Consider the following 6,838-nt stretch of genomic DNA (forward strand, 5'->3'; position numbering starts at 1 on the left):
AGTGGAGCGGGCTAATGGCGAGTAGGCTCGCGATCTATCAATTACACTAGCCAGGTCGCTCTCCCTATTGAACATTATTACTCTCTCACGTCGCCACTGCGGTTTCCGCGACAGCAGCAGCAGCAGCATCATCATGATGTTGCATCCACCAATTAGTCCGGAACCGGGTTATTCGGCTGTCTGCGAACAGTCCGGTTTTAACCTTACCCAACATCCACTCTCGAGGTGCGGTACGGTGAATGTCCTATCGTCCGACCTTGTATGCTGGATTGCACTATTTCACTATTATTAAGGGGAGAGGGTGCCTTCACACACATATTCGGTGTGAAATATCTTCCGCCCCCCAGCGGAGCGTTTCGGCGCCTCTGCGAAGAAAAGCGCGGCATTCAAAAACAACAACCAAAGTTGCCGTCGCTTCCCTGCCCTGCAATGGCTGGAGCAGAAGGAGAGAGAATTTAGTCTCATTGGATCAGAGGAATGGCAGTGGAGCGGGCTTATGGCGAGTAGGCTCGCGCTCTATCAATTACACTTGCCAGGTCCATCTTCCGTTTGGACATTATTTACTCCGTCTCTCTCTCGGCGCACACATCGCCACCCTACTAGTTTCCGTCACAGCATATGCTGCGGCCTTTCAGTCGGGAACGGGGCTCCCCTTCGCCTTGCTGTCTGCCCAACTTAGCGGACTTGCGTTGGCTGATCACCCCGTCTTCGCGTCTGTGCCGGCCTTCAATGCAGTGCCCAACCGTCTCTTGACCGAGATTCATTGCACTATTCCACGCGCAAACAGCTACCCTAAATGTGCATAGACAACGCTCATGGTTCAACACGACCAGGGTGCAGTCTGGGAGCCGAGTATACTAAAAAGAGAGTTTAGCAGCCAAAACTCGTCAAAGCACACGTTGGGTTACCCCATCACCTAACAACGATGATGGCGGTTCCCACCCGTGAAATACACAACCTAACCAATATTGGGCGACGATGGCGCTCATGAGCCCACGTCCCCACAAACAGTAAGAGAAAGAGAGAGAGGAGGAGATGGGCCAATGTGCGGTCCCTCGCCCAATGTCTTATGCCTCGCTGGGGCAAAGAGAAGAGAAGAGGAGCGGATAAGGGAGGAGATTGGCCAACGTGCGGTCCCTCGCCCAATGTCGGCGGCCTCGCTGGAGCTGGGTAAAGAGGAGAGGAGCGGATAAGGGAGGAGATTGGCACACACGGTGGCGCTGCCGGCGCCGAGGATAGCAAGAGAAGGTGCAGTTTGATCTGATCATCTGGTTTGCTATTTCTCTAAGGCCAACGTGCGGTCCCTCGCCCAATGTCGGCTGCCTCGCTGGGGCAAAGAGAAGAGGAGAGGATAAGGGAGGAGATTGGCACACACGGTGGCGCTGCCGGCGCCGAGGATAGCGAGAGAAGGTGCAGTTTGATCTGATCATCTGGTTTGCTATTTCTCTAAGGCCAACGTGCGGTCCCTCGCCCAATGTCTTCTGCCTCGCTGGGGCAAAGAGAAGAGGAGCGGATAAGGGAGGAGATTCGCCAACGTGCGGTCCCTCGCCCAATGTCGGCTGCCTCGCTGGAGCTGGGGCAAAGAGGAGCGGATAAGGGAGGAGATTGGCACACACGGTGGCGCTGCCGGCGCCGAGGATAGCAAGAGAAGGTGCAGTTAGATCTGATCATCTGGTTTGCTATTTCTCTAAGGCCAACGTGCGGTCCCTCGCCCAATGTCTTCTGCCTCTCTCAATCTCACTATTTTGGCCGCCGTGATAGGCGCCGCCAACAGCAGCAGCTACCTGGTTGATCCTGCCAGTAGTCATATGCTTGTCTCAAAGATTAAGCCATGCATGTGTAAGTACAAGCCGATTTAAGGCGAAACCGCGAATGGCTCATTAAATCAGCTATGTTTCATTGGATCTGTAAACCCACTTACTTGGATAACCGTGGCAATTCTAGAGCTAATACATGCAATTGGTCTCTGACCGCAAGGGAAGAGCGCTTTTATTAGTTCAAAACTGGTCGGGCCCCGGTCCGTAACCCACCTGTGGTGAATCTGAATAACTTCGGGCTGAGCGCACGGTCTCCGCACCGGCGCCGCTTCTTTCAAGTGTCTGCCTTATCAGCTTTCGATTGTAGGTTATGCGCCTACAATGGCTATAACGGGTAACGGGGAATCAGGGTTCGATTCCGAGAAGGGAGCCTGAGAAACGGCTACCACATCTAAGGAAGGCAGCAGGCACGAATTACCCACTCGCACGGGAGGTAGTGACGAAAAATAACGATGTGAGTCTCATCCGAGGCCCAATCGGAATGAGTACACTTTAAATCCTTTAACGAGTATCCATTGGAGGGCAAGTCTGGTGCCAGCAGCCGCGTAATTCCAGCTCCAATAGCGTATATTAAAGTTGTTGCGGTTAAAAGCTCGTAGTTGGATCTCAGTTCGGACTGACGGTGCACCGCCCGGTGTTTACTGTCACGCCCGAACAGCCGCCCCGCCGCTCGCACGGGATGCTCTTTGTCGAGTGTCCCGAGTGGCCGGAGAGTTTACTTTGAAAAAATTAGAGTGCTCAGAGCAGGCTATTTGCCCGAATGGTGATGCATGGAATAATGGAATAGGACCTCGGTTCTATTTTGTTGGTTTTCGGAACCAGAGGTAATGACTAATCGGAACAGGCGGGGCATTCGATTGCGCTAGAGGTGAAATTTTGGACCGTCGCAAGACGAACTACTGCGAAAGCATTTGCCAAGGATGTTTTCATTAATCAAGAACGAAAGTTAGAGGTTCGAAGGCGATCAGATACCGCCCTAGTTCTAACCATAAACGATGCCAACTAGCGATCCGCCGGCGTTATTCCCATGACCCGGGGCAGCTTCCGGAAACCAAAGTCTTTGGGTTCCGGGAAGTATGGTTGCAAAGCTGAAACTTAAAGGAATTGACGGAAGGGCACCACCAGGAGTGGAGCCGGCTTAATTTGACTCAACGGGAAACCTCACCAGGCCCAGACACGGAAGGATTGACAGATTGAGAGCTCTTTCTCGATTCGGTGGGTGGTGGTGCATGGCCGTTCTTAGTTGGTGGAGCGATTTGTCTGGTTAATTCCGATAACGAACGAGACTCTGGCCTACTAAGTAGTCGACGGATCTCCAGAAAATGGTGTCCAGTTCGCAACTTCTTCTTAGAGGATAAGCGGCAATTCTAGCCGCACGAGATTGAGCAATAACAGGTCTGTGATGCCCTTAGATGTTCTGGGCGCGCTACACTGAAGGATCAACGAGCTCCGAGAGGAGCGGGTAACCCGTTCAAAGCCTTTCTTGATAGGGATTGGGGCTTGCAATTGTTTCCCATGAACGAGGAATTCCCAGTAAGTGCAAGTCATCAGCTTGCGCTGACTACGCCCCTGCCCTTTGTACACACCGTCGCTACTACCGATTGAATGATTTAGTGAGGCCTTCGGACTGGCGCTCTTGGATTGTCGGCCCCGTTGCCCGCTAGGGTTTTCTGGGGTCGTCGCCTCGAGCTGACGGAAAGATGTCCAAACTTGATCATTTAGAGGAAGTAAAAGTCGTAACAAGGTTTCCGTAGGTGAACCTGCGGAAGGATCATTAACAGAGAGAAAGAGAACGGGGCGCTCTTAAAACTACTACTACTCTCCTGATTTGGGCGGTCTCGGGCTCTGCTCTGGCAACTCCAGCAGCGAAAGAGGACAATCCCGGCCCCCGCACCAAAAATAGGTACCACCACGCTGTAGGTGGACCACACTCGGGCGAGAGCGCGAAGACCGGAGGAGGAGGACGGACGGGGCTTTGGACGGCTGCCCGCCCGTTCCTTACTACCGGCGAATAAGCCTCTTGACCCAAAAAGAGTGAAATTCAAGTGTCAAAAAACAACAACAAGTCGTCCGGCCAAACCCAAACCACAAACTTGGGCTATGTCTGTCAAACCCTTTCATTGAGACTCGACCTGTGATGGTTAGTCGCAAAAAGACCAAATGGCAAATACACAACTCTTAACGGGGGATCACTCGGCTCGTGGGTCGATGAAGACCGCAGCAAACTGCGTGTCGGTATGCGTGAATCGCAAGAATACCAGATACATCGACAAGTTGAACGATATTGCGCGGCGGCGGCAGCCATAAGAGCTTGTCGCCGCCACTCTCTACGCAGGGTCGAAATATACATCCATCGTTGCTGCGAAGTTCACAGCCCGCTGACTGTCTCCCCGACAATGAGGGTAACCCTAACCGAGCCTGCCTTGTTTAATCGCCCGCGCTTTGGCGCTGAGGCGCGTTCCTAAAACAAGTAAGCCTATCACTAGCAAGTCCATGGACTTGGCGCACCCACATTTCAACCACAACAAAGCGACAGTTGTCGCCCCGCAAATAACTGGAGGCGGCGCTCTTTTGCCTGCTGTCCACAGAGACACGAATGGCCGTCGGCCGCTCATGGCTGATGCTGCACATGTTCTAAGAGGCACTCCATCCCACGAAGAGGAAACGAAACCGGGTCGGATATCTTTTAAGTAAGCCCCGCCGGAATTTCGTCTATCACCTCGAAAAGAGTGCTTGGCATGCATTGCAGTGGAACCTAAATTGATGAGTGCGCCTGGGCCCGCAGTCTACCATGTAGTGGTGCAGGCAGAGAGATGAGAATGCTTGGGTGACGCCGTGCTCTTCCTCACGCGCTCCTCCACCCTCTCCCACGGTCAGACGCGGTGTGGGCGTTCTCTTTGAGAGTTCGCCACGAGTCCACGTCTATCTCATGACTGGGAGGGAGGCAGGGGGAGTTCTCTCTAAACGCGTTAAAGACGGTGTTGCGCCTCATAACGGCGCTCGCCGGGATAGAGCACTAGTTCTGCAGCCGGAAAGGCCGCTCACGCCAATTAATACTGCGACTCTCGCTCTCTTTCTCCGGATAAACAAGTGCCACTGCTGTGGCATGCGGGAACGGGGAAAGAGGTCAAAGTTTAAGCGGCAAAGGTGCGGCCGAGTAAGGGCGGAACACGAGCGTATATGCATTAAAACTGTGTGTGTATATGACTCTGCGAGAGATGTTCTGCTGGAACACTTTTCCTATTGGCTATTTACCACTCAATGAGAAGGAACGGAGTCAGGGGTGGGAGTGCCGGCGCCATGGCCGCTGGTACCCCCGCGACAAGCCCCTCAAACCTTCCTGCCTGGTAATGTCGGTGGTGAAGAAAGTCGGTGGCAGAGCGTCTTCCGCTTCGTGGTTGGGGAACTTGTTCCCCCTAAGGATGATGAGACCACGATCGACCTCGTAGTAGGAGAGAGCTACCCGCCAAATTTAAGCATATTAATTAGTGGAGGAAAAGAAACCAACAGGGATTCCCTTAGTAAGGGCGACTGAACCGGGAAAAGCCCAGCGCATAACCTCGATGTCTTCGGGCACGAGGGGTGTTGCGTTTCAGAGGGTCCAGAGGCCCGTATGGTGGCGCCCGTGAGGGTACAGATGGGACGGTCGGAAAGGGCCTCTCTGTAGAGTCGGGTTGCTTGAAAGTGCAGCCCAAAGCAGGTGGTAAACTCCATCTAAGGCTAAATATGACCACGAGACCGATAGCGAACAAGTACCGTGAGGGAAAGTTGAAAAGAACATTGAAGAGCGGTTCAAGAGTACGTGAAACCGTTAAGAGCCAAACGGGTGGAAACTCGAAGGTCGAACTGAGGGGGTTCAGCTCGTCGGCTGTCGGCTGGGTGGGGTGTTGTAATTGAGCGACACAAAAATGTTTGGGCGTGCCCCCACTCACGCTGGCGTCGGCGGGCGTATTTCGCCTCGTAGTAGGTCACCGCGACCCGTTGCCGGGGACGTCGAAGGCCCAGTCGGAATGGTACCTCGCCGCCGACTCTCTCTCAGCTCGTCTGGGGGGGAGACCCGCGCGACGGGGGGAACCACCGGTGTCCTGGCTGCCCTGAGACGGTCGTCGAGAAGAGCTTGCCGCCGCTTCGGCGGCGGTTTTGCTCTCGCGGTGTGCAAAAGGTCGGTGATCCACCCGACCCGTCTTGAAACACGGACCAAGGAGTCTAACATGTGTGCAAGTCAATGGGCTCACTAAACACAAAGGCGAAATGAAAGTGACGGGCGCCCGGGGCAGCTGTAACAGGCTCTCCGGTGCGTCTTGGGCCGATCCCTGACCGGCTGCCTGCGGCCTCGCCCACGCCGCGACAAGCGGGGTGAGATACTTTCCCCCGTCTCTGGACGTTGCGTGTGGTGGAGGTCGTCAGGGCGATGGCCGAAGTTTAATTTCCCCTCATGGGAGGGAGGGGCGCAGGCCCGGGACTTGCCAAGACGCCGCGGTGCTGTCCGTCCCCGGAAGCGGGCCGTCGGTAAACGGCGGAGGCGCACCGGGGCGGGCAGTCGGCAAGTACCATGAGCATATATGTTGGGACCCGAAAGATGGTGAACTATGCCTGGCCAGGATGAAGCCAGAGGAAACTCTGGTGGAGGTCCGTAGCGATTCTGACGTGCAAATCGATCGTCGGAGCTGGGTATAGGGGCGAAAGACTAATCGAATCATCTAGTAGCTGGTTCCCTCCGAAGTTTCCCTCAGGATAGCTGGAACTCGCAGGGTGAATTTCATCCGGTAAAGCGAATGATTAGAGGTCTTGGGGACGAAACGTCCTCAACCTATTCTCAAACTTTAAATGGGTGAGATGCCGAGCTTGCTTGTAGGGATGAAGCTCCGGCGACTAATCTGAGTATCTAGTGGGCCACTTTTGGTAAGCAGAACTGGCGCTGTGGGATGAACCAAACGTCGAGTTAAGGGGCCTAAATGAATGCTCATTCAGATCCCATTGAAAGGCGTTGGTTGCTATAGACAGCAGGACGGTGGCCATGG

At 54.3% G+C, this 6,838-nt stretch overlaps 1 non-coding gene and 1 pseudogene across 1 annotated transcript in view; both read left to right on the plus strand.

The window, feature by feature from the left end:
* The first annotated feature begins 3,990 nt into the window (after positions 1 to 3,990).
* LOC121863186 lies at positions 3,991 to 4,157 on the plus strand (annotated as a pseudogene).
* Positions 4,158 to 5,255: 1,098 nt separating this feature from the next.
* Positions 5,256 to 6,838, plus strand: part of LOC121863187 — a 4,309-nt gene continuing 2,726 nt past the window's right edge. Inside the window, exon 1 of the ribosomal RNA XR_006088353.1 lies at positions 5,256 to 6,838. This exon is cut by the window's right edge and continues 2,726 nt beyond it. This is a non-coding gene — a ribosomal RNA (large subunit ribosomal RNA).

Source organism: Homarus americanus, unplaced genomic scaffold (assembly GCF_018991925.1).
Source record: "Homarus americanus isolate GMGI-L3 unplaced genomic scaffold, GMGI_Hamer_2.0 scaffold3205, whole genome shotgun sequence".
NCBI classification, from domain to species: Eukaryota; Metazoa; Arthropoda; class Malacostraca; order Decapoda; family Nephropidae; genus Homarus; species Homarus americanus.